General features: G+C 44.0%; 1 protein-coding gene across 4 annotated transcripts in view; it reads right to left on the bottom strand.

Annotated features, from left to right (window-relative positions):
* The window catches only part of FBXW9 (F-box and WD repeat domain containing 9), a 503699-nt gene that overhangs the window by 131033 nt on the left and 345144 nt on the right, over nt 1–27522 (bottom strand). The gene's annotated exons all lie outside the window — the stretch shown is intronic.

The raw sequence follows: 27522 nt of genomic DNA on the forward strand, positions 1-27522 counted from the left end.
AATGGAGTTTGATGCGGATGGAAGCAGATGAAGTAGCAGTTTTGAACCGCGACATGCGGAAGCTGAATTAAAGAAGTCTAGCGACCGTGTTATGAACACGAACGTTATGCCGGATGCAGCACCAGCTTAGAGTGGAGCATTCATGGAGGTTTGAAGTACTTTCAAGACTGCATGCATTGAAGGCAGAAGAGTCTCAGAATTTGGTCCTCCGACGTCGATGATGTGAGGACCGGCGAAGATCGGCTTGCACCAGAACCGCTGGCGCTGAAGCTCCTGACGTTTCAGGTTCTGCAGTGCGTGTCTACCTGGGAATGGTAGTTCCCCTTGTGCTGACGGCACACTGTTTACAAAGAACGTCAAGCCGACTCCAGCACTGAGGTTGCACTACTAAGAGAAGTTCCTCATCCTTGGATTGTCTTCCTTTGGACACATTCTAGAGGAGTGTCCGTTTTTGACCTGAAGTTCTGAGCAAGATTAAGATGGAACGTATTGACCATCCTTGTGAACTAAGGAAGTACCATATGAAGAAGAAGGGACACATGGAATAGCACCAAGACATTCTTTTATCGTCTGTGAATAAGTGCCCTGTTGTAAATTTATATGTGAAGAACTACATGTATTTTACATTATTGATGACCTAATCTGTCCTGAGGAAGACGACTGTCTAGCCTTCTCTCTCTTACTAGCTTAAGAGACAGACGGCTTAGACACTGTTAATTAGTCGTCGAAACTACCTGTATTAGATACCAGTACAGCCCATGAGACTGTTGGTAGCTGTACTAGGTACTGGTTGTTGACTACTATGGTCAGATTGGAGACAAGTTTTGCATTTTTTTGGAATACACTGATGCAATTCTGTATGTCTTTGTATAATACAATTGATTTGTTGTTTGGGGACAACCTATTTATCATACAGGAAACATTGATTGTCTTGACCTGTATTGGATGGTGCCCGTTTTATATATATATATATATATATATGATTTTTTGTTTATTTACCTTTACCTATTTTCCTTCTTTATATTCTCATTTTCTTCTCTCTTCTTTGCCTTACTCTGGTTATGTAATTTTGGAATTGTAATTTTGATTTTGAATATAGATTGGGCATTACTTAGAGATTCAAACTGTCCTCTGATGCAATATGTTTTAGAATCATCTTATTCACAGAGTGTCCATTTTACACTTTATGCCGTCTACTAAACCTATATGCACTTTAATTGGATATGTGTAATATTGATTGTGTGTTTTTATGTTGCTTTTATCGTGATTTTTGTACTATGTGTAATAGAATTGAATACATGTTTATTAAAGATTATTTGACAAATAATTTTATTCGCCTTAACCTGGTCTATCTACCCATCCAGCGCCTACTCAATGAGCATTTCATTCGGTTGATTGATTCAATGGTTTGATTCACGTGAACCTCCCTCCCTTTCTTGTGTTTATTGTTCTGTGCGTCCCCTGGGTTCATGTTGTTGGGGACGCCTATCCTGGATTACACGTCGAATCAACCGAGACCACACCAATAACAAACCTTCAGGTGTCCGCTGCTGGTGAAGAATTCAGTTTCTGAAATTTACTCGAGCCCTGGTCCTGTTGCCTATTAGGACCCTTTATACGCCACTATCTCCCCTCTGGGTTCTTCCCACCGCCGATCGATACGGCTCCATTCTCTCCAGTCAATTCTTCAGTGATTCTATGACCGTCAACCTCCAAAACCAATTTGTATTGATATCCCTCCACTTCCAATGAGATGGAGAAGAGAAAACCCCATATGTAAAGTACTCTCTTCTCATTGAGTCATTTCGTTAGGGGCGAGCAAAGACGTCTCTTGGCCAGGGTCAAAGTAGACACATCTTGAAACACTGTGATTTTGGCATTGCCCTGCATGACCGCCTCTGTCACCTTTGTCTTTTCCAATATCTTAATTTTGTCTTGGTAGTTGTGGCAATGGGCGAGGACCAATCTCGGACTCCTGCTTGTGCAGGGAGGCCGCTCTGCACACTGTCATCAGATAAATGCTTGTATACAAGCCTGATCATGCCGTGTCCCTGGGGCCGGTATTCTCCGGATCGAGCAGCGCCTCAGGTTCCCTCCAAAGGCCCAAGTCTGCTCCTGCAGCTTACTATCGTAGTCCCACAATGGAGCTCCACGACCGGAAAAGCACTTTTGCTTACCCACGGCTTCTTCAATGACAGGGATCTCGTTACTACAGCAGAGAAATCAGCCAAAAACTGGTCCACATGCGCCTCAGGGCTAGGGCTTTCGAGTTATCTAGGTGCTTGCCATACAGGGGGGGTGACAGGAATGGGGGGTCATTACTGACTATCCAGTGCTTAATTGCACAGTAAATACCTCCGCATACTATTGGTCGGGCATGGTCTGGCGTGATAACCACAACCTAAATTAGGTCATATGAGGACCCCTCAGAACAGAAAAAGACGTTAAAAATACAAACTTCATAATGCCAAACATCCATGAGGAAAATGAGGCATGAAGCAAAGCTTTACAGAATGTAAACAGTCAGGAGTGTGCCTGAGTGATCTATTTGTTGCGAGCACCATAATAGAAGGCATGCTAACTCATGGCAACAGAACATCCTGAATACATTTCTAAACAGATGGGTTTTATACCTTTGTAAAGGTTAGTTCAAACTCTGGTGTAAGCAAATTTCAGGGCTGAACGGGGGTGAATTTTCCTTACACAACAAAGGACCCCGAACTCCAGAGCTTGTGCCTCCAAAGTATTAAACAACTGAACCTATAGTGAAGTGAACTGCAAACTTTCTAACAACCTCAGTACACTGATGGATACCACGCGAAAAACACGGTTGCAAACAAGCTTACTAATAATGCACACAATCTTTAACTAAACATCAAAAAGATCTTTACTTAATAGAATTCCATGTGTTTACATGCCAAAATGTATTGTATTAGATGTACACAATATTTGTCAATAACTAGTATCTGGGTATGCTCTGCAGCTGGAAGAGCCCAGCCTGTCTGATCTCTTCATTAGTTGTTTGGAACTGGAGCGGTGGAAAGACGTCGTACCATCTTCTTGTATCCCTGGCTGACGACAGGGTGCCACAGACTCATAAAGAGATCATTAGGCTAACCTTACTGTGACTAATGGTACTTCAGTGATTTCTTAATGCAGTACCTTTTATACTTATCTTCAGTGCCAGGCCGTTGGTGCTGGCTGTTTGTGGGCTAGTGGTTTCAGACCGTGAATGAGCCTGTCTATGACAGGGAGATGGTAGAAACCATATTACTCTACACGGACATGAAATAAATTGGGTTAACACTCAAAGTCAATGTGGAAGAGGCAGGAATTAATAATCTATATGACTTTTGGGTCACAGCAAAGGCCCAAAAGGGTCCTTACCTTAAAGACAACAAAGACGGCTAGATGGTGGGCAGAGCTTTTGGGCACATGCATACTCAGAGCTCTGGGCCAGGTTCTACTTGCATCAACTAGGGCCATCCTATGTTGCAGGGAACAGTCTGTTCACAATCCCAGTAGAGGTGCATGTGATGAGGAGCCAGGAATAATAGCAAAAAGTTAACTGCCTAGAGAAATCAAAAGTAGCTAATCACACATCCATATCAACAGCGTGTAACCAAGATGGCACCCATGTAGTGGTGTGGCACCTTTCCAATGACCTTCACATGCTGCCTGAAGCAAATATCTGGGCAAGGAGGTGGTGGAAAGTTCTTTGTTGTGCTAGGATTCTACGGTTGGACCCACACCACCTGGCTGAGATCCAAAGGGTTATAGCTAGATGTGACTAGGAAGGAGGAGTAGAGACAGAGTGAAGCAAGTGGCTCACAAAGAGGACCAAGGAGATACCACTGAAGGGCTGGGGACTTTCTCACAGTGTGAAGGACAGAGCAAATGTAGAGCAGAGAATGAGTTTAATGGTCCCTTGGCCTATACTGGCATGTGGTAGAGGTACCCTGGCCTGCACACTGCTAATAAAAAAACACACTTTGCAGATAATGAGTGAAAATAAAGAGCTCTGTCCTGATGGTAATGCTGTTGGCAATGGGGAGAGGACATGCAACCTAGGGTGTCTCATTCTTAATAGGAGTGAAATGCTTATCCAGAGTCACTTAGGAGAATTATAGAGGAGTTGGACAGAGAAGTGACAAGAAAAAAAGTTGGATGTATTTCAATGTGCCATGAATTCAGCAGGCAGTGGTTTTCTACAAAACTGACTAACTTGAAACAAGACCTTTGCAGAAAGGAAGACAATTGGAGAAGTCCAAATCGCCTAATGACAGACAATTACACAATTACAGAGGACTGCCCAACACACTTATAAATCAAACAAGCGAATATGAGCCGCCTTTCCCAACTCATTAACAAGGTGACAAATTAACCTAAAGAGCTTTTCAAAACAGTCCCTGATCTGAAAACACCAATATGCCAGCCTCTGTTACCTAGACTGTTGCATGACTGCCACTTTCACAATTCATAACATAGAAGACAAGATCAGACCTACTTAGACAACACAGCTGCCACCGCACCTCTCCTCTACCGAATTTCCTTCTCATATACCTCCACACAATCCATTCTATCCACATTCAATAACAGTAAACCTAAAGCTCCCCATCATACGGTTGCTCTCCGCACTTATACAAAGAGATCAGTCAGACCCGAGCTTGTATAACCCAGACTTTTCACTGTGTAGGTTGAATTTGGCATATAAGTTGTGAAAGTTGGAGGGAATTTTCAACGTGGGCCAGCTCACAGCAAAACAAATTTGGCTCAGGAAATACTTTATATTACAGATATCTACAAATGTAACATTGGCTACTCTTGAAAAAGAATAAAGGTAAATATAGTACACATTTCACAGATTTTGAATCCCTCCTACTCATCTCACCAATATAGATCTGGTCTTGTTAGTTTAAAGGGCAGTGGATACAGATAATGATCCTGAAAAATGTAATACTTTGCTAGCTTGGGAAAGGGAGTTGGGGAGATCTCAAAGGAAAAGCTGAAGGCTATTTTGTTCCGGGGCAATGAAATCCTCCACATGTGTTCAACAAAAAGAAAACGCATACAAGATATGTCATGGGTGGTATCTCTACAAGATGTTTTCAAATTACTCACTTTTCTGCTGGAGGGGATGTGGGAAGGACGGTTCAATGGGGCACTTACGGGCTCAATGCCATAAAATAAAGAAAGACTGAGCAGAAATTGTATCCAGAATTATAGAAATGACAATTGTGATGCTACAAATGAATCCGACAGTAGTATTCCTGGGGGCGATAGATGAACAAAACAGATATCCTATGGGTAGTTTGATAGGGAGGTTGCTTTCATATTATTTGGCAGCAACACGTTTAACTGTAGATCAAACATGAAAACAAGCAGGTGCTTGTTCCATGACTGGTGGGACACCCTCTGGGATAAACAAAGAATGGAAAATAATCACTGTGACGAATAGGGAAAGGCTTCAGAAATGTAAGGATGTCCGTCAACTGTTTAGGTCCTATGTAGAAACATCTTGAAACAAGTGAGACAATGGCGCTGTTGTGTGCCGAACAAAATGGCTGCCTAGTCCGTGAGCTCCGAGGCTAGCAAGATCCTGGAATAATAAATCCTGCGGACATTGGGTACTATCAAGATTCTAATGTGCATAGATCGGAAGCGGAACATCTGAGGAACATATTGCAGAAATTCAGGGCGTAATCGGACCCCAGAAGCCGGAGGAAACCGCCTGCACTGTGGAACCCCATCCCCACTCCGCCGAACAGCTGCGCGCCAAATCAATAACTGATGAGATCCCCTAATACAGGAGCGACCAGCCTGCAGACGACGGCGTGAGGGCGGTGGGGCTCAACATCCCCCTGCATTCCGTCCGGAATACTGTTCTCGAGTGGAGCAACAAAAGCTGCCGTCGGGACGGAGGTCTGATGGCTTACCCTGCAACGGTGTCATCTCTGGGAGTGCGGTGCTGGGCCGGGCCGCCAGGGGCGAGCAGTGAACCCGGACAGTCTCCCTCGCAAGCCTGCTGCGGGAACGGCGCCGCCCCCACCCCCGGACAGCCAGACACACCAGGGCACACCAGCGGGGACGGAGGAGAAGGGTGCGCCTGTTTGGTGGACGTGAGGGCCCCCCCCCCTATCAGACCTGGTCCGCACGCAGCAGATCCGGCCCCCAACGGCAGGCGTCCGGCTCCAGGTTGCAGCAGAGGCGCAGTGCGAGGAAGTGAGGACGTTGCACCAGCGCCGTTCCGCTCCCCGGTGGCGGAGTCAGAAGGCAACAGGCAAGCCACAAATCGAGGTACGTGGGGAAGAGGTGAGGGCCAGGAGTGCCATTGAAGGGCAGGGTGCACCCCCCGCAACAAACCCCTGAGGAGACATATCACCAAATGCATGTCTGACAGACCACATTGGACACAGTGATCTGTGGGGTGCACCTGCAGGACATACCCCCCCACTGACAGCCCCAACAACGCAGGTACAGCGCTCTGGAGGCCACACTAACAGCCAGACTTGCACCCAGGCAGGCACCGGGCTGATACCAAGGAGGGAAAACAATAAGAAAGGGGACTCAAAATAACCCCAAGTATTAAGGCCCACAAAAACAATAACAACACACAGCCAAAAGCCTGAACCCCGGCTGCAGGGCACCGAAATATAACTCAAACACCAACAGCTAACAGGGCTTGCATAACGGACCTGGCAAGCCACGCCACGAAAAATCATCTCCTCCCTGTTGGGCAAGGTCACCCTTGCTACTGGCAGTTGAAATATACACAGCAACATAATCCCCAAGCCACACATCTAACGCTCAATAGCCACTCCCCCCCCTCCTCCTTGGGGTACTGGGAACCAGAAGACCAGCACACAGGCATGATGGGAGGATCAAAGAACAAGAAGGGGGGGCCCATGGACGCCTTCGCTAACACTTCCACAATGGATCCAGACCCAGCACCCATCCCTGGGGGAACCGCAGCGAACCATTCCGAAAATATGACCCCATACATGACAGCAATGGAGAGAGGGTTCGCTGCAATTAACACTAAGCTGGATGACATTGGGGAAAACATCACCTCCATTCGGGCCGACATCAGGAAGGTCAACGCGAGAGTGGCCGAGGCAGAAGAAAGGGTTCCACTCTTGAGGACTCAACAGTTAACACTGAAGTGATGCCTGCTACCTAATTGCACGCTCTGCCTTTTAACCCCGCTCCCAAGCGCCTCCTTAAATGTTCTGAACACATGTGCTAATCAAAACATGCAAAGTGATCTACTCCACCAGTGCAGAGGTATCTACTCCAGACTGCAGCGTTCTATCTGACCTTATTACAAATGTGTTCCTTTGACCTGCAAGCTAATCTGAAGCACTATATTCTGATGTTAGCACTGTGAAATGCTCACATATAGCTTCCAGCACATCTAAACTCTGTATGCCACCGCATTCCTATCACACTAAAGATATTGAATGTCAATATACTGCACCCCCTAGCCGCTAGGATTTTAGCCCTTCTGTGCCTTCCAGTCATCAGTGTCCTAGACCTCTTATACTAAAATCGAATCCAGCTGCTAGTATGTTTGAGCATCCTCATTGCAGTTTTACAATTTAAATGTATGATATGTTACTGCTACTGCCAGCTTACTGTACCTAGTCACTAGTGGTCGCTCAGAGACCACTGTGATATTGTGTTGTGCCTTATGGTCGCTTAGAGACTACTGTGCTATTGTGTTGTGCCTTATGGTCGTTTAGAGACCGCTGTGCTATTGTGTTGTGCCTTATGGTCGCTTAGAGACCACTGTGCTATTGTGTTGTGCCTTATGGTCGCTTAGAGACTACTATGCAATTGTGTTGTGTCTTATGGTCGCTCAGAGACTACTGTGCTATTGTGTTGTACCTTATGGTCGCTTAGAGACTACTATGCAATTGTGTTGTGCCTTATGGTCGCTCAGAGACCACTGTGCTATTGTGTTGTGCCTTATGGTCGCTTAGAGACTACTGTGCTATTGTGTTGTGCCTTATGGTCGCTTAGAGACCACTGTGATATTGTGTTGTGCCTGCGTGTTGTGTTGTGCCTTATGGTCGCTTAGAGACACCCTCGTACTGACACTACCTGACCTCTAGGTAGCCCTCCTACATTATCTAGCTCGTAACAGATTTCTCTGTGAGCTGCACCGCCAGGCACCTGCCTCACCTAACCCATTAGCATCCCAGCTCTCGCTGTCCTATCTCAATATGTACACCACCCACACACTGTACATCTTCATAGGTTTAGTTTACATCTTACTTACTAGTAGTATTGCCTACCTCGTGCCCAAAGGGCAACCCAACAGCCATATCATGGAACTTAGGCACACCACCACACACGCTACTCCCCCCAAAATGCCCGAGATCATACTCAGGCAGCACAGACTCAGAACACGCACACTCCCTTTAGCATTCATCTCCACACCCATGCAGGTAACACTTAGGAACTCACGCCTAGGTTCACGCACTCACGCTAAGACCTGCCGCCCGCCATACACTATTACCCACAAGCGCCAAAAAAGGGCTCTGACGCTCGCTCCTCCCAAACATCACATGACCAAAAAGCCTACTCACAATACCAAAAAGCTCATGCCAATTATCGACACCTCAAATGTGCTCTATTAAATGTTCGCTCACTCAACGCGCACGCTTTAGAAGTCAATGATATTATTACCAGCCAAGACTTAGATATGTTAGCCATAACAGAAACTTGGTTGCATTCTGCCTCTGGCCCTACTATCAGCCTAGCTGTACCTCCAGGTTACTCGGTCTTAAGACAGGACAGATTAGCTAAAACGGGAGGTGGGGTCGCACTAATTTTTAAAGACACCCTAGCCTTAAGACAGACTCCCACCACCGGGGAAGACACCACTGACATCCTCTCAGCCAAACTTACCCTCTCCCCTAAAGACACAGTAAACATTCATGTCATATATAGACCCCCAGGCCCTGTCAATAACTTCACAGGCATAGTCAACCATCTCCTTGGAAAAAATATCAATCAAACTTCCAAAACACTGCTTCTAGGAGACCTAAACCTTGGATACAATGATAAACTTGACAAAGCAGCTACCACTCTCGCCAGAAACCTCACAGATCTAGGATTCACACAGATAGTTACTGCCCGACCCATAATAAAGGCTGTATCCTAGACTGGGTGGCAGATCACAACTGTGGCTCCACCCTCAACTCCAACACAGCCCTTCCATGGTCTGATCACAACTGCCTTCAATTCAGCATCCCCATTTCCTTATACTCCAAAGCACTTATACCCGCACCGGCCAAGCTAGCCAGAAGTGCCAAAAAACTTACAGCAGACAATATACGTCCCTTTCTCAACAACCCCTGCCTAGCACCTCCTTTCTCCTCTGACCCCAACATTCTAGCAGAGATCTTCAAAGACACCCTCACCTATGCCATCAACGCCGCAGCTCCTCTTGAAAGCAAAAAAGAAAAAAAATTGTTTCACTCCAACTCATGATTCACGGAGGACTTATTAAGTCTATGCCAATGCAAGCGCCAAGCCTTCAAAACATGGCAGGCCAATCCCTGTGATGCCACCAAAGTAGACTTTCTTTGTATCTCTAAGACTACAAAAGTGCCATATTTAAGGCAAAGTCAGAAACCTACAATAAACGCATCATGGAAGCCAACTTCCACTCAAAAGAGCTTTTTACCATCTTTAAAGAGCTCACCGTCCCCTCAATCTGTACAGATGAGATTGTTAAGGATGAAGCCTGGTGCAATAGCATCCAAACAGCGATGTTAAATAAAATAGACCTTCTTCAAAACAAAATAGCAGAACACTTCAAGGCTCTGCACCCCCAACAGACCCTCTCCGTCAATACCTCTAAAGATAAGCACTCCTCCAAATTTAATCCACATCCTCAAACAGCTCAAACCATCTCAATGCAAAGGTGATATATGCCCCCCCCAACATCATTAAAGAGTGTGCGGCACCCCTCACACCGATCATCACAGCATTCATTAACGCCTCATTCCAGACGGGCAAAGTCCCTGACAGCCTTAAAGAGGCATGGGTACGTCCGCTCCTAAAGAAACCAACTCTGGACCCTGCCCAACCTAACAACTACCGGCCAATTACAATGGTTCCTTTTCTTCTAAACATCTTAGCTAAAGCTGCACACATGCAGATAAAGTCCTACCTGGAAAACAACTCTGTTTTAGGTAAAAGGCAGTCCGGATTCCGCAAAGGTCATGGCACTGAAACCGCTTTACTAGATCTGAAGAACCAAATTACCCTAATACTAGATAAAGGCAAGCCGGCCCTTCTGCTCCTCCTAGACCTCTCAGCGGCATTTGATTTAGTCGATCATGCCATCCTCACGAACCATCTCACTCAGGCCGCACATTTTTCCGAACAAGCCACAAACTGGATTCACCTCCTTCCTCGAAGGAAAAGTAATGAAAGTGTTTTCCAACATAGCTAACGCAGAGCCTACCACCATCAGGTATGGAGTCCCTCAGGGCTCATGTACGGCTCCTACCCTCTATAATCTTTTTACCAAACCTCTCTTCGATAAATTGGACGCACTTGGGATCACATACACCAACTACGCTGATGATACCCAAGTGCTCCTCCCGCTCACAGGACTCTACCATCAAGACGCAGCCACCCTCCAGAATATATACGCCACCATCCAAGCATGGATGGCCACGAACGGCCTATGTCTTAACGGAGATAAGACCGACATTCTCATCCTTGGTCAAAAATCCACTCTCACGAACCTCGACCCACTCTACACCAACTTCTGCATAGACAATTGTGTCATCCCAGTTCTACCATCTGTTATAACATTAGGAGTCCACATTGATGCTTCACTCTCCATGGACAAGCAAGTCAACTCCATTGTTTCTGCGTCCGCCCTGAGCACTAAGCTCATTAATGCCATCAAACCTTTCCTAACCAAAGATAACTGCCTTTCTATTGCCAGAGCCACCATTGGAGCCAAACTAGATTATTGTAATGCGCTATTGGCTGGCACCTCCAGCTCCAATCTCAAACTCCAAACAACACAGAATAATGCACTAAGAGCAGCTCTCAATATACCAAAAAGGGACCACATCGCGCAAGCCAGAAAGGCAGCACACTGGCTACCTGTCAAAGAGTGCATTACATTCAAAATACTTACCACCGCACACAAATGTATCAACCTGTCTGCACCCTCATACCTGTCTGATACGCTAGCCAGATCTCACGCCACCAGACCAACTAGGCAATGCCACACCAACCAACTTAGGGTCCCATGCATCAAACGAGCTAGAGCAGGTGGAATAAGTTTCCCCTACATTACCCCTAAACTATGGAACGCACTACCTAGCACGCTCAGAGCTGAAACCTCTCTTACCGCCTTCCAAAAAAAAATTGAAAACCACCTTGTTTAACTAATTCCTCTTCCTTTGTGTCGTTTACTCTTTTCTCCTCCTCTCCTGGAGCTACTACTCTTCTCTTGCAACTAAGTAATGACTTCACTGTATGTACAACAAGTCCCTTTCAGATCTGTAACAAGCGCCACGATGCCCTCTGGGCTGCCTGTGCGCTCAACAAATGCGAATAAATAAATAAATAAATTCACCAAAGAGTATACATTCCACTCACATGTGCATGGATCAAGTTCCCGCATTGATTACTGGCTCTGCACTACGGACAGTATCCCAGACATAAAAGAATGTACACTATTACCCCGAACCCTATCAGACCATTCCCCGATTGCTTTGGAGATCCATATAGGGATACCCACACCAACACATTGTACATGGAGAATACCCCCAGACCTCCTACAAGATGAATCCTTACACGAACAGCTGAGGAGCGAGGTGTCTGAGTTCTTCAAGCACAACCGGGATTCCGTAAGCTCACAATCCACAATTTGGGAGACCTTCAAAGTGTGGCTTAAGGGACACCTGATCTCCAAAGTCCACGGCACATTGAAAGGATTACACACGAGTTGTCCCGATCTGAGGAATGCATAAAAAAAGCAGAAGAGGCATAGACCACATCACCAGGACTAAGAACCCTGGCTCCATTACAGGAGGCCTTGGCTGAGTTTGCGACATTGGCAGAACGAGAGGTCTGGTACTTGGCACAACCCACCAAAGCCAGAAAATATGGGGAGGGGAATAAATCCGGAAAGATGCTAGCTAACCTAATCAAGTCTGAATACGTTCATCGACAAATTACTAGCATTACAGACCAGATGGGGAGACCCATGTGGATCAGCAAAGGGTGAATGAGGAATTCCAGAGGTTCTACACCGAGCTCTACACAAACGCTGATCAAGCTTCAACAGAGGAGCTGGGACAATACCTGGACTCCTTCCCACTCCCAGCTCTGCCCCCAGAAGACAAAGCTGCTATGGACCTTCCCCTATCACTGGAAGAAATAGAACGAGAAATTATGGACCTCAGGGCGGCAAGGCACCTGGATCAGATGGCATACCTGCGGATCTCTATAAGACCCTCACTGAAGAGCTAGCTACAAGGTTGCTAGAGGTATGGGAGGAATCCATGGAAAAGGGAACTCTCCCACTCACGATGAGAGAAGCTATTGTCACAGTCCTTCTAAAACCTCTCAAACCCCCGCAAGATCCATCCTCATACAGGCCACTATCCCTAATCAATGTGGACACCAATATTTTCACCAAAGCAATTGCAAACAGACTGAACCCATATATGTCCAAATTAGTACATCCAGACCAGACTGGCCTTATACCAGGCAGATCTACCGCTCTCAAGCTGCGGAGATTCTTCGCCATTGCCTCCCAGATGGACCCTCAAGCCAAAACAGTGGCGGTTACCGTGGACGCGGAGAAGGCGTTCCACTCCATATCCTGCAAGTTCATGTACGCTATGCTACAAAATATGGGGTTCGGAAACAGCTTTCTCCGTAGTATAGGGGTGCTATACTGTCAGCCTACTGCAAGGGTGAGGACCAACAAGACGCTATCTCCAAGCTTCAACCTACAAAGGGGCACCAGACAAGGCTGCCCTCTCTCCCCTCTAATTTTTGCACTAACAATTGAAGGTATGGCAGGATACCTACGTTTAAGGCACGCATGGAGAGGGATCTGCATCATGGGTGATCCCCAGTTCAAATCTCTGTATGCGGATGACAATTCTATACCTCAGAAACCCTGACATCAATCTGCCATCCATTATGAAAGACATTGAGATCTTCACAAAACACTCTGGATACAAGATAAACCAAGCAAAGTAAGAAATAATACCACTATCCAGTTCTACAACCAGAACCGCGAATATGGAGGGCTTCCGCTGGTCCCCTACCGAAGCACGATATCTGGGCATTATAATGGCGACAGACAAGCGCACCCTGTACAACAATAACTAAGCCCTCGTTCCTGGTGCAACTCGAAATCAAATTAAAATTGTGGGTCAAACTGCTGCTATCCCTCTACGGACGCATATCCCTCCTCAAAATGATGATAGTGCTGAAACTGCTATACCTCTTCAGTAGTATCCCAATATGGCCAGGAGGTAAATTTTTTGATTTACTACAGAAAATGGTCTCCAACTTTTCCTGGCGAGGGGGCGCGATCAGATTCAGTTGGCAAAAGATGTGTGAGAACTACGACACAGGAGGGCTCACTGCTCCCGACTTTCTCCTATACTATCACGCTGCACGGGCATACTTTTCCAAATACTGGAATCATATTGCAGAGCAATTTGCACATATACGCGCTGAGGAGTTTGCGGCATCCCCCCTAAACCTGAAAAATATGATGTTAGCCAAGGTACCAGAGGAGAGGGTACTGGCAGACCCCCTAGCCTCAACAGTACAGGCATGGACATGGATGCTCAAAAGAGTGGGATCTGACATACCGTACTGGCCATACCTACCACTATGGCATTACCCCGCAAGAGAACCCACGCTGACCAAACCATACAGAGAAGATGGGACCCAGACAAGAAAGCAAAAATAGGAGATCTCTTCCCTGAAGGAAGATTCCTTACTGCTAGTGAAATCCAAAACAGAACAGACCCAGGCCTATTCACAATCCTACAATACCAACGCCTGAAAGCAGCCTGTATAAAGAAATGGCCATCTTTCCCAATGGCTCCTCCTACACATAAATTCATATCTGATATCCTGACGGAAGACGGTTTTACCAGCAACGTTTCCACATTATACCAAGTGGTACAACGCAATACTCCATCTAAGAATAAAATGGAAGAAAAATGGGAGAGGGACCTGAACATGGTGATCGACGAGCAAAAATGGGTAAATTACTGTAGATTTACCAAGGACATCTCTTCAAAACGCGAACTTCAGACTCATACAGCTAAAAATACTAAACCATCTGCGCATTACCCCAAGTAAGGTCGCCAAATTTGATCACACTAAACAGACCACATGTCCCAAGTGTGGAGAGGTAGAAGCCAATTCAATTCACATGTACTGGGAATGCCCCCCGATCAAACGATTCTGGGAAGAGATAGCAGTAACTATGAGTGACATACTGAACATGCACGTCCCGGCCATGCCGCAGAAGTATCTACTGGGGGATATCGGGAAGGCTTCTATAAAAACTCGCAGACTGTTTGCAGTGTGAGGAGCGGTGGCCAAACACAACATCCTCAGGAAATGGAAATCCAAATCCCCTCCCACACATGGAAACTGGCTCCGAGACCTTATCAACGTACAAGAAGACGAAGAAACATATACACGATGCATGCAAACCACTTCCAGACCAAAGGATATTTGGGGCCCCCTCAGGGAGTACTTACGAACCCGAAGACGACCTCTCCGACGAATGAAACGCATAGACTGTATAAGGAACATATGCTTGACCCATGTTCCCCTTTTGTTTTTCACCCCCCGTTGTTCTTTTTTGAAAGCAAGCAAAACTAATGTAGAGTATGATGATTTATTGCTAACTGATCTAGATGCAATATGAATGCCTAATGCCACATATGATGATCCCAGTACTGCAAGATGCCAGCAATAAAAAGAAAATGTAAAAAAAAAACACTATCTGTTTATTAGTCCTTTGCTTTGGCAAAATGTGGAAAAAGTTAGATTAGGACGGGCTGAACCACTCGTTTACTCTTACATTTTGTGTAAAAAAACAAACATTAATAAAAATATATGATGGTTTGCAGTGATCAAACAACTATTTAGAGCAAATACTGATATGAAAGAGATGAATGCCTTGACTTGTGCCAACTCCTCGGATTATGCTCAGAGAAAATATGATTTTCTATACACTTGCTTCATGCCCTCGCTGCAATTTGAAATTGGTGTTATTGCAAACAGTTTTGGTTGATGATGTTATGTTCTGGTGGATCATTATGACGGTGTGTGTGTGTTTATTACTCTATATGTCATGTGGTTTTACTAAATAAAACTCAAATAAATGTTGGAAAAAAAAAAAATCACACCAGAGATCCTCAGTAGCATTTAAGTCGGAACCTTTCCATCCCCTTTTGCCCTCTGTCCCATGGCTATCATGAACATGATTGCTTGTTGCGGAGTTGCAGTCTGTGCTGGGAGAACTGCAAACTAGTGTTTCTACAGTGCTGTTTGATCGGAGGAGGAATGGCATTAAAACACGGCGCATAGCTGCGATGAGTAGCAGTCTGAGCCGTCCGTGCAGACGTCAGGCCCGGGGCGTCTCAACAACTGCATTGCTCCGCTTGTGAAAATACTGTGGATTACACACTCATAATCCTCGGCACGTCTCTGTTGTAAGTAAGGGCCGGCCAGCAAAAAAAGTTTGGAGCTGCATTGTTTTCTTTGATACTCAACCCTCCTCCTAAGTATTCATTTGCATGCTAATTTTTTGAGGAAGGCCATCATCTCTGGCCTAAGAAAGGTTGTTGGTCTCTGCTGGTCATCGGGTGGTTTGTATGTACCACCTTCGGAGTGGGTAAAGTAAAATGTTACATCATCCGAAATCCGCTCATATTATGTTGACTGCAGTAAATCTCCCACTCTCTTTATCACCTGTGGGGGACACGTCTATGGTGTCCAATATGAAGGACATGGGTCTTATGGCATCGGGGGTGGGAAACAGTTCAAGAGTTCACCTAACATTTTTTTTGCCCTAACAACTCAGAATTGCCAAGATTTGAAGAAGTCGAATATCACATTATAAGAAAAGCCCCCACTCTCACACTCATTGCACCTATAAATTTAAGTGCCGCAGAAGGATCCCCGCCTATTTTGAATAATTCTGCCTTTTATGCGCAGAGCTTTGTGAATACTCCACCTGATTTGGGGCTGAGATATTTTCCGGATTTTGACTCTTCTTTATCCTCAATTGCTTTGTCGCCATCCATAGACCCCTGTAGGAGGTTTTCATTGATTGCGCCTCACATGGAAAATATTAGGAGCAATGCAGCAAACCTGACACTAGTAGAAATTAATCAGGTACTTAGCATTCTTGTTGCATTTCATGAGAGCCTCAAACTGGAAACAAAATCAAACTTGGTCGTCCTGGAATCACTTCTGTTTTACTTCAACAATATTAAAAGCGCTCAGACGTTTTGGTCCTTAATAGAAATTCAAACAGCCAGCAATTTGGGGTCAACTACCGATTAGCCACTGGGGAGGTCTTAGTGTTTCTAACCAGGACGATGGCCCTCAAAATGCTCTTATTCTTGAAACTGTCTCCAATAATGGGGTTAATGACATAGTTCTATATGGAATATCCTCTGCCTTTGAGGTTATAATAGTGGAAGATGCACATTTTCATCAGGAGAGACTGAACAGTTATCACCACCCAGGCTCTGGAGCATAATCAGCTTTCGTCTCCTCATTGCCTGGGAAAAAGAGGGGTCCACAGATGAAAAAAATGTAAGAACCGCCCGGCCCTGAAGTAGAACAATCAAGCATCACAGCGATTCCTGCAGGCTTTATTAACGCAGCCCTCTTTGAAAGTATTATTGACTAAACTGGTCGTTAGTGAGGCTTGTGGGTCACAAGGGGTTATAATAATGTACCCACCCTTTAACATTAATACACAGGAAGCTCTGCAACAAGCTGTCAATAACTCGGATTGTAATCCCGGTGCTCAACTGACACCTAGTGCAACCTATTAATCCTGGGCAAGGAGTATTTACATAAGGCCCAACCTTAGTTAACAATGAAGGCAGCAGTAATATTTGTCCACTGCCTCTAGTGTCTGGGTCCAGGGCTCCCAATGTTTCACAAGAACTTGCGGGTGAACGATCTATTGTGGCTTCTTCTGGGTGCATTCACAACAAGAAGGTGGATGCCAGACTTCTCCATCTTGGGGTGCCTGAAGCCCCATCTTATTATCCAGTTTTTCAAGGTGGGACAGCCCAAGGGGAAGGTGAATATGGACCTCTAGAGCGGTATCCACTTGGCCCCAAAGCCCTCTCTAAAAATTGCATGCAGGATCCAAAGGCACAGCAGAATAACCAACCTCAGGGCAGACTAACTGGTACGGGGGATGCTCCTGCGGGGCAGCCCTGAATAATTATATTTGAGTGGCCTTCCTGAAAATAGGTCAGTAATGTTAAATATGGCAGCTATTCTGCGTTTACTCTCCGAGATCCCTACATCATTAGGCATTTCCTCAGGGGACCTACAAAGTGTTGATTTTATAGATCTGTATATAATGGGCATGCAATTATTTATTTGAATGCACATCTTATATACGGAAAATATAAGCCCTGTATTTGAATTGTTGGGGACTGAGAAGGAAATCATTATTGGGGAGGAAATTCAACTGTTAAAACAGAAAATGAAGATTTCTAAGGAAACCAAAGATTGGTCTTGGTTACTGAGTGCGATGCACTAAGAATGTCATCCAACCACTAACTCCCGGTGCATTACAAGAGTCTCATTTCTCAATATTTTCATGGAATTCTCATGGGCCTTTACATCTGTTCTCTAATCCTGCTGTTGGCCTGAATTGTAAGTCCTTTATAGTTGTTTCTGTACAAGAAACATGGTTGAAACAACCTATGTCTTTTGACAGTGATTCACTTTTATTTCAGGCAGCAATGGGTCACCTGTATGGCGCCCTGTTGACGTTAGTGAATGCCTGTATGGTTATCTCAGCCATTGGCAATATTGAGGTCTGTTTTAGTGTCCTGGCAACCATTTGTTTAATTCTAAATTAATATTGGCATGACGGCAACAGTATTTGGATTAAAACTTTGTTTGGATGAATTCATAGATTGCCTTACTTGTTGTGTCAATCAATGGATAGATGTGTTTGTGGGTGGACACATATTCCTTGTGGGTGATTTGCACTCTGACAGTATTAATGCAGAGTTTTGGGTTGAATCTGTATCTTTGCGACATTGGAATAACATCAAGAGAGAATTTGGTAGGAAGTGGCTGGAGGCCTTGGATTGTCACTCCTAAATGGTAATAAGGGTGATGTTCCTATTCAACCAACATTGTCTAATGGTATTGCCCACTCGACCATTGATTATATTTGTTCTGATAGTTAGCTGATAAGTGCATTTGTTTTACCATCTCCCCCGACCCTCCAGATAAGGTGTGTATCAGGCCTTTTACGGACAGAAATCTTGTCAATATGGCCCTTTTCATTCTTCCTTGCGTACCACTTCAACATGCTATTTACGGCATCAACCCCATAACTCATGGAGCTCACTGGTGACAGCCTGGCTAGCAGCAGCTTGCAAATCCACTATTTACTTTAGTAATCGACACAGTTCCTTGAAAGAAGCAACTGGGATTCGTTCTGGTCTGTTTAATATTTTTAACACTCTCCTCTGTAAATGATTCTATCAAGATAATACTTTCTGAGTAATGTAAAAGGGAAATTGTGTTTTGTTCACTTTGTTCAACTGCCTGCATTTTGTAGGTTACAGTGTTATTAAAGCCTCTTCAATCATGAACATGCTTTTCACTTTGCTTTAGGACACAGGTAGTATTGTGTAAAATGAAAATTGTCTTAAACAAGGTCTGCATTTCTGCTTAATTGGCTTTAAAAGAGGCAGAGCGGTTACAGCCGCATGGGCATTTCATACTTTGTTTTCTTTTCATCACAGAAGCACACCAATTGCATAGTTAGGCATGTGGTCTGAACTTTTAGCTCCCTTTCTGACCACGCACCGCGAGCATGTATAATGGATACAAGTAGAAGCAGTGCTGTATATATTTTCAGTGGCACAGATTGTACCTCTATCTCTCAACAGGACTGCTTATATATTCAGGCAATGTAGCCTAATTTATCAACAGAACTGCTATACCGTACGCATGTCATCACACAATGACAAATATTCACAGCAGGGCTGATTGCATCATGTCCACATTTCTTAGCAGGACTGCTATGTTTTGGGACAGTACTTGAATTTCTTAACAGAGCTGCTGTTAAGAAAGCACAAACATGTGTTGGCATTTTTTGCAGCAAGGTAAAGTACAAACAAGAAGACTAGCTGAGCTCTTCTCACCAACCTCTGTCAGTGTGAGACGATGGCATTGCTGTCATATACTTCAATCCCTTCTACTCGGTCTTGTGCTTTTCAAAACTTCTGTAGCTCCCATGTCCGATTACTGAGTCACACTGCCAAAAATCTAGCACATTTCAAAGCCTCGTTATGAATATCCTGCAAAATGTAGGATAGTCAAAACAGGATTAGAGCTTTTGACAAGCCATTTATGTCAGGCAAGCCTCCTATGGAACTGCCAGTACCCTAGCCCTATGTGCCTTTCAGTGTCAACAGCCAGTTGGGAAAGGCAGCTCAGTGGGTCAATAACTATGCTGCAGAGTTTATTGTGTAACCTGTTAGTTCAAATCCTGTTAATAGGTGTGTTAATGAGTCTGCATCAGAGATATGCATTTAAGATGCAGGTAACATTCAATTGTGATACAGTTGACTCAACTTTCAACTTATCAAAGGGACGACTAAATGGTCAGTGATTTAGAACACACATTTTATCCGGGATTCTCTACTTCTAATGGCTCATAACACATAACTAATCAGGGCTGCTATACCTGTGATTGCTCAGAACACCACTCATCGGGGCTGCTATACCTGTGATGGCTCAGAACACACAAATCATCAGGGCTGCAATACCTGCGATTGCTCAGAACACAACTCTTCAGGGCTACTGTGCATGTAATGGCTCAGAACACACACCTCATTGGGGCTGCTATACCTGTGATGGCTCAGAAGAGGCACACACACATCCCACGAGGACCACTATATTTGTAATGCCTTAGAACAGAAATCTAATTTGGGCTGCTATACTTGTAATGGCTCAGAATACACACCTCATCGTGGATGCTATACCTGTAATGGCTCAGAACACACATCTCATATGGGCTCTTGTACTTGTAATGGCATACAGTGTTGGTAAATCATCTGCATTCAAGCAAGTGCTGCATCTGGTCAGACAAACCTCTTACTCTATAATTCGCAGCCTAATGGCAAAAAGGTTCACATACATCTCAAAAAAGCACCCAATGGTAAGAAAAGGCATTTTCAGCTTTTTTGGATATTTATTGGTGCTATGTTAAAAGACAAACAGAAAAACAGGAGAGGAAGAGCAACTCTTAACCTAAGAAATACAAAAGAACAAAGGTGTGTCAGGGGGGGGGGGGGTAGGGGGCTGAAGGAGCAGAGAACATACTAGACAATCCAAAACAGGAATTCGAGCAACAGGAAGAGAGAGCAATGAGCTACATGATAGCGCAATAAAGAAAGTGAGAAGGGAAACAGAGTTAATAATAGGACAAACACACAATAGGAGTGAGGGATAGAAACAGAGCAAAAGAGACATTTGGAGACCGTAAAATAAAACACAGATCAACAGCAGGTGGGGAGAGATGAAAATAGAAGAGCAAGACTAGAGAAGGGCAGGCCAATAACTAAGAGACAGTGTAAGAAAGATAATCAAAAGGAGTAGCAACCACAACTGAGAACATGAAAAAACAGATATAGCCAGAGTAATGACATGAGAGAGGAAGAGGAGTTATATCAACCGATACAGCAAGATATATGAGGGACAAAGCAACAATAGAATGTAGAGATAGGAGAGGCAGAGTGACAGAGAAACAGAACACAAAATGTGGCATCGCAACACTTAAGGGTGAGAGGCAGAGCATCAGAAAGTGAGAGAATGGGGAAACAAAGTAGCAAAGGGAAGGAGAGATGGAGCAGAAATATGGAGTGGTGTCGAGCAGGTAGTGCCAGGCAGCAAAAGTAGGCCCGAGAGGCAGAGAAGTGATGCTGGTAGAGTGAGGGACTTGATTTATGAATCACCCGATGTAACTAGCTGGCATCTGTAGTAACTTTTAACAGAGTTTGTGCACAAGTAGCATGAAGATGAAGCTGGGTAGTATGCATCTACAAGGTTCTTGTGTGGGGAACATGTTTTCCACAGGCGCAATAAATGATTTATAAGCACTTTGAAATATTTGTGTGTAATAATTTTACACACAAATTGGATAGTTGTCAGACACTTTTTACTCTCTTGCGAAGGCAGCAAATCATTTTTACTCTCTTGAAATTGGATTTACTCTCTAATTCTAAAAATTGGGAGTAAAATACTCTCACTCCAAAGTTCTATTTGGAGCACTGATCGCCCCCTCTCGCTTTAGTGAACAATCAATGCTTGAGGTCCAATTCAATATCGGGTTAGGACCCAAGGATTCATATGAGTTTGGTTTATCAGCACTGGAAACTAATGTAGCGGCAACAGAATAAGTTGGAACGCTGTTACAACACTAAAAGTAAATAATTTCCTTGAGAACATATTGTTCTTACATTCAGGGGAATGGAAACTTAATACCTTTACAGTGGATAACCTTGGAAGTTTCCTGGATTAGCTCTTGACGCCCGGACAAACAAGTAGGAGAAAAGGGGAAAATGCATCTAAAAATAAGCATCTCCAAATCTATAATCAAAATGCGACTACCCGGAAATGAGAAATGAGAAGGACTCTTAGGCTTTTACAGAAAAGGAATGATTTAACCCCTGTGATTAGGGCCCAGAGGAGTAAAACTATGTGCCAGTCGTACAAGAATTGGCTTCCCCAGAGTTGAGCCAGGCGATACCAGGAGGATGCCGAAGCTATGTTGTATACCTTAGGTAGTAAACATGCTTATGCTTTTTGGTGCTTAATTAATGACGTAGACTCTTCTAACTCTAGTAACCAGATTAATGCAGTAACTGAGGACAACTGCGTGGTCCATTTTAGCTCACTGTATGCCTCCAACCTACGTGAGTGAATTTCAAATTACCTTGTTTAGTTGATGATTAAACCCGATTCCTACCCTGAATTTGGCCTTGAGGAGATGTTATTACAAAAACAGCTCCTCTTGTGCCCCGGCTCAAACAGGCTACTTAACTTCTAGCCTGGGCATTGGCATTATTCTATCTGTTGAAGGACATTATGAATTTTAAATCCTTCCCTGCCACTTGGTCTACCTCGTATATAGGTCCTACATACAAAAGGGGCCTGCAAACTGACCCTGTTGGTTACAGACTCATAGCCATATTAGATGCAGACAGTAAAGCCTTTGCTTCCTTGCTTTTAACGCATCTTGGACCTTGAACAATGGAGCCAGTTACACTATCAAAATGGCAAACTGGATTTAGGAGAAATATGGGAACATCCTTGATGAATGCTCTCTTGTTGAATTGCATTCAACATCTAACTTGGGGAGGGAAATATGAGTAAATATACATCGCCTCAGTTGACCTTATCGCGGCATTCGATGCAGTGGATTGCAACCTTTTGTGGTCCAAGCTTTTTTCGTCTGGTATTCCTGTGGGTCTCTTGAGGCTAATCGTCTTGCACACGGACTCGGATATACAAGTACGGTGGAATCATTCTGGCCAATTATCCCGTAACACTCCAACTTATCGGGGTGTCAGGCAAGGTTGCATACTGGCTCCTTGCCTGTTTTATCTATATATATAGCGGATATTGGCGAGTATTTAAAACCTGCAGCCTTTATTTCCCCAAAATTCCATCACTTGAGACCATTCTGGTTGGCCTAGGCGGATGACTTTGTTTTTGATTGTACCACTGTGGGCCTTCAAAACCTGATTAATGCTTTTTCAGTCTTTGTGAGTAAACATTCTCTGAAGATTAACCCTTCAAGAACACAAATGATGCATTGCACTAAGGGAAAAAGGATATGATATGATATGGCATTTATAACGCGCCTATACACAAGTGTTTCACGGTGCGACGAGGCAAGTGAGGGGGAACAGAGGGAGGACAGACAACGATCCAACTTGGCCAGGTGTCATTCAGATCACGCAAGCGCATGGGAAGGGGAATGAGGAGGAGGGGAAGTGCGAGGGATAAACGGGAGAGGACAGTGCAGTACATGGGGTAAGGAAAACAAAATTAAACATTAAGCAAAAGTACGGCCAGCAGGTGGCAAGTGCAAGGATAAGTGCCGACACCAGGTGTCAAGTGCTGGTAGTGGGACTTTAGGATACAGAAACAGTCCCCAAGTGCGGGAGTTTCCAGGAGGGCAGTGCAGGTGTGCGACTGGCAGGGGAGGGGACCTGGGCCCGACATCAGGGGGTGACCAGTGCAAATTCAGTGGCAGACAGGAAGTTAGCAAGGGAGAGGAGGAGAAAAAGCAGAAGCAAAGAGAAAGGTTTTGAGGTGCTTCCGGAACCGAAGATGATTCTCCTCAAGTTTCAGGGAGGCAGGGAGGCTGTTCCAGAGGGAGGCCCCAGCCGAAGAAAGAGATCTACCACCAACTCGTTGCTTGGAGAAGCGACTGACCCTGAGGGAGTTTGAGGTAGATGAGCGAGGAGCTCGAGAAGGAAGGTGTTTGGGGAGAGAGTTGAAGGTATTGAGGCCCCCAGCCCCAGAAGGCCTTGTGGATGAGCAAATGTACCTGGGGACTTGGCTCAGAGCCTATCAGTAAAGTAGAATCCATGATATATTTGGGATTTTTTGTACCCTCCATACCATCGCCTATTAAAGATTCAACTATGGTATAAAAGGCAGGATTCCACAATGACCAATCAGATAGTGATGGTAGACTCAAGATATGGTAAATTTACAATTCAACCTGCACTCCAATTTTACGAACGGAAAATCATTCCAAAACTGCTACATGAGATTGATATTCTTTGTCCATGTTAGATTATTTACCCATTCTTGAGGCCTTGATCTGGAGGAGAGTCTTTCGACTTCACAATACTTTTCCTATTCATGCCATTATATACGAGTTGGGCATTGTTTCATTGAGGGCTAGAGCACATTGGAAGCTTTCATCACTCTTGCGCAAGAGTCTGTGTCCGAGTGCAGACTCTCTGTATACTTGAGGTAAATGGCGGTGCCTGGCTAGATGACATACAAAAATACTGTCTTGATCTCCATGTTAATCTGGGTAGTTCATGTATTGAACTTGTTGATAACCCGGTTAAAGTAAAAAAATACTGTTATTTAACGTGGATTGAATTAACACTACTGAGTCTATGCATTCGTATTCTTCCTCGAGTCATTTACAGGAACAACACAAGAAGGCAGGGACTTTATCTACCCATTGGGTAGATCTCAATGGGTAGATAAAGTCCCTGCCTTCTTGTAGATCTACCTAAATAAGTATACAAGGCATTTCTTCCTGCGTTTTCGTTGGAATTTTATTCAGACAAAACAGATTCTGTTGAGGTATGGTTTGCTCCCGTAAGAGCAAGCAACTTGCTGCTTTTGTAATATGTATAACCATCAGGAACCCCTTCGGCACCCATTGGTTTCACGTATGGCTGTCCAGGTTTCAAGAGGGAGTTCTTTAAGAACATGTGAAAGTATGCTCATGACGGGTCAGGAGAATTTGGTATAGTCAATTTACCTAGCGGGCTCTACCACTAGCACAGTTCTTCGTGTTACTGGTTTTCTAGGGTGCTTGAAACTGGAGGATCATTCAAACAGAGTGTGAGGGCTATCTGGAGCTGCAAGCTGTTTGCTGCTAATTATGATATCTTTTTGAACCAGCATAGTAACAAAAATCTTCTCTTTAAATGGGGTTATTTATTTATTTAATTGGTTGATCTGTATGTAGCTTGATTTTTCTTTATGCATTACATGTATTTTATCTAAGAAATGGATCATTTTTTTATTTTTATTTTTTATTGTTGAATTTAATCAAAGAAAGAATTGATTTTTTTACAACATCTTCATTTAAGGTTTCAAGGTGAAATCGTCTAAGTATCTTATCTTTAGTAGAATCGACCAAAGAGTAGGCAGAGAGTAAAAAGACGAAGAAAAGTCTAAAAGAAAAGAGTCTAAAGAGTCTAAGAAGTTTCATTGCGTTTAAGTTCCAGTTTTGTTATTAGTTGTTGCAGAATTTTGAAAGTCGCTAGTTGCCAGGCTGTTCTATCGCCACTAATCAATCTTCCCCACCAAGTCTCGTCTTCAGTTATTGTTGAGTGACTAAGTAGGTGTTTTAAATAAGGAAGCCTTATGTCCAATGTACCTTGACAGGAGAGTAATAGATGGCGAATTGACTCTTTTTCCTTATTACAAAATCTACATATGTCTGTCAACGAAAGACCTCTAATTTGGCGGATTTCATTGGTGTCAAAAAGTTTCAGTCTAGCTCTCAATATGATGTTTCGTGCAGGTCGGCTTGGACATTTTTTAATGTAGTTCTGCAAAAAATTCAATTTGTTCCACACAGGAGGCAGATGGAGTGCCAGTTTACAGCTGTTTGCAACAAGCTAAAGTGCGGATCCAGTCCAGCTCTTTTGTTTTTTTGGTTACCCTTGTGGGGTTATGCTTTAAGTCTTCTTCTGTGCACTCTATGTTTTTTAGCAGCGTTAAGTTTTCGTCTCTCCATGGTTAAAGCATTTGGCTGTTTGTAGCACCTAATCCTTTAGAGACCAAGCCATGCAGAAAAGTGCAGTCCGAAATAATACATTTTCTGTATAGCATGAAAGTATTATACTCTACGGTGCCCTGAAGGGAGAGTAGGCTTATTTCGCATATGATCAACGAAACTGGGGTTGAGTTCGGTAGCCCAAGAACCTTTTTCCAAAAAAGGGCCTCCAGTTTTGGCCAGATTGTTTTAGGCAGATAGGGCATAGCCTCGGAACCATAGGTCACAGTCAGAACGACCTTAGATTTATAGCAATTTACAACTGGGATGGTAGAAAAGCGTCCAAATTTCCCATCAATTGCTTTCCCTTGAGTTGCCAAATTTCTGAACTTCTGTAGGAGATTTTCTTGCATGGCGAGTTCGTTTTTTGAATTGTCTTAAGACCACACCCAGACATGTAAACTTTTTGACTTGGTCTACAGCTATTTTGTTTAACGACCAGTTAAGTTTTTCCAGTTTCCTCGTCGAACCTTCAACAACCATTATTTTCGTCTTACCGATGTTTATTTCTAGGTTGTTTTCAGAGGTGAAACTCAATAGATTGTCAAGTTGTTGCTGTAAGCCTATAGGGGTCTGATCAATGAGGATGAGATCGTCCCCATATAATAGCTGCTGATATTAACTTGGGATAGTTTAGGCGGAAAGGATCTGATGGGCTCCTCTGTATATTGAAAGTCCCCCATATGGGCAAGGAAAAGAGCAGGAGCCAAGGGGCACCCTTGTTTGACTCCTCTTTTCGTCTCAATAGGTGCGGATAGACAGCCATGCTGGTTCAGGCGGACTCTGATGGAGGTATCCATGTGTAGATCTTTAATGGGATTGAGGACCTCGCTAGGAAATGTCCATGTTTCCAATTTTCCCCAGAGCCTGGCTCGATCGACTCTGTCGAAGGCCTGGGAGAAGTCTATGAATGCGGTAAACAATCTTGGGCCTCCCTCTATCACTTTACATTTCAGGATGGACAATAGAAATAGGTTTATCGCAGTTCCCAGGGTTTTCTTGAAGCCTATCTGGAAATTGTCATTATATGGCGCTTGTGATGCCCATCTTTGAAATTTTTTTAGTAGTAAAGAACCGTAAACTTTCCCTATCGGGTCCAATAGAGCAATTGGTCGATAGTTTGTGGGATCTTGATTTTCTCCTTTTTTATATATCGGGACCACGATTGCGGATGACCATGATGGTGGGACAGATTGAGAAGCCGCGCATCTAATGAACACAGATCTTATGAATGCTGACCATTCCTCTGGATAGTTTTTTAACAATCGAAGTTGGAAAGGCCAACAGGGCCTGGTGCACGTGATTTCTTCAGTTTTCTTAGGAGATCACATATCTCTTCTTGGTCATCAAGTTTTGTTCATCCATTTGGATCATTTAGTTTTTTAAATTTATGAATTGCACAGTGATATTCTGAATTGGGCATTGTTCCACATGAATTTTATAGAATGCTGTTCATTCTTAGGCATTTTGATTGCGTACATGTGTTTAATGTGATATATAGCTTGTGTTTTTCTTTTTTCCTTATGTAAATTATAAACGAGAACTTGTCAAAGGTTAAAAATATAAAAAGAATAATAAATTGCTCATTGCACATTCTACGTCAACAGCTGTCAACCAATTGTTCCAAGATGGGCTGGTTCCAGAGGCCATGACATATTCAGCAGTTA

Source organism: Ambystoma mexicanum, chromosome 3q (genome assembly GCF_040938575.1).
Source record: "Ambystoma mexicanum isolate Mex_15411 chromosome 3q, UKY_AmexF1_1, whole genome shotgun sequence".
Classification (NCBI taxonomy): Eukaryota; Metazoa; Chordata; class Amphibia; order Caudata; family Ambystomatidae; genus Ambystoma; species Ambystoma mexicanum.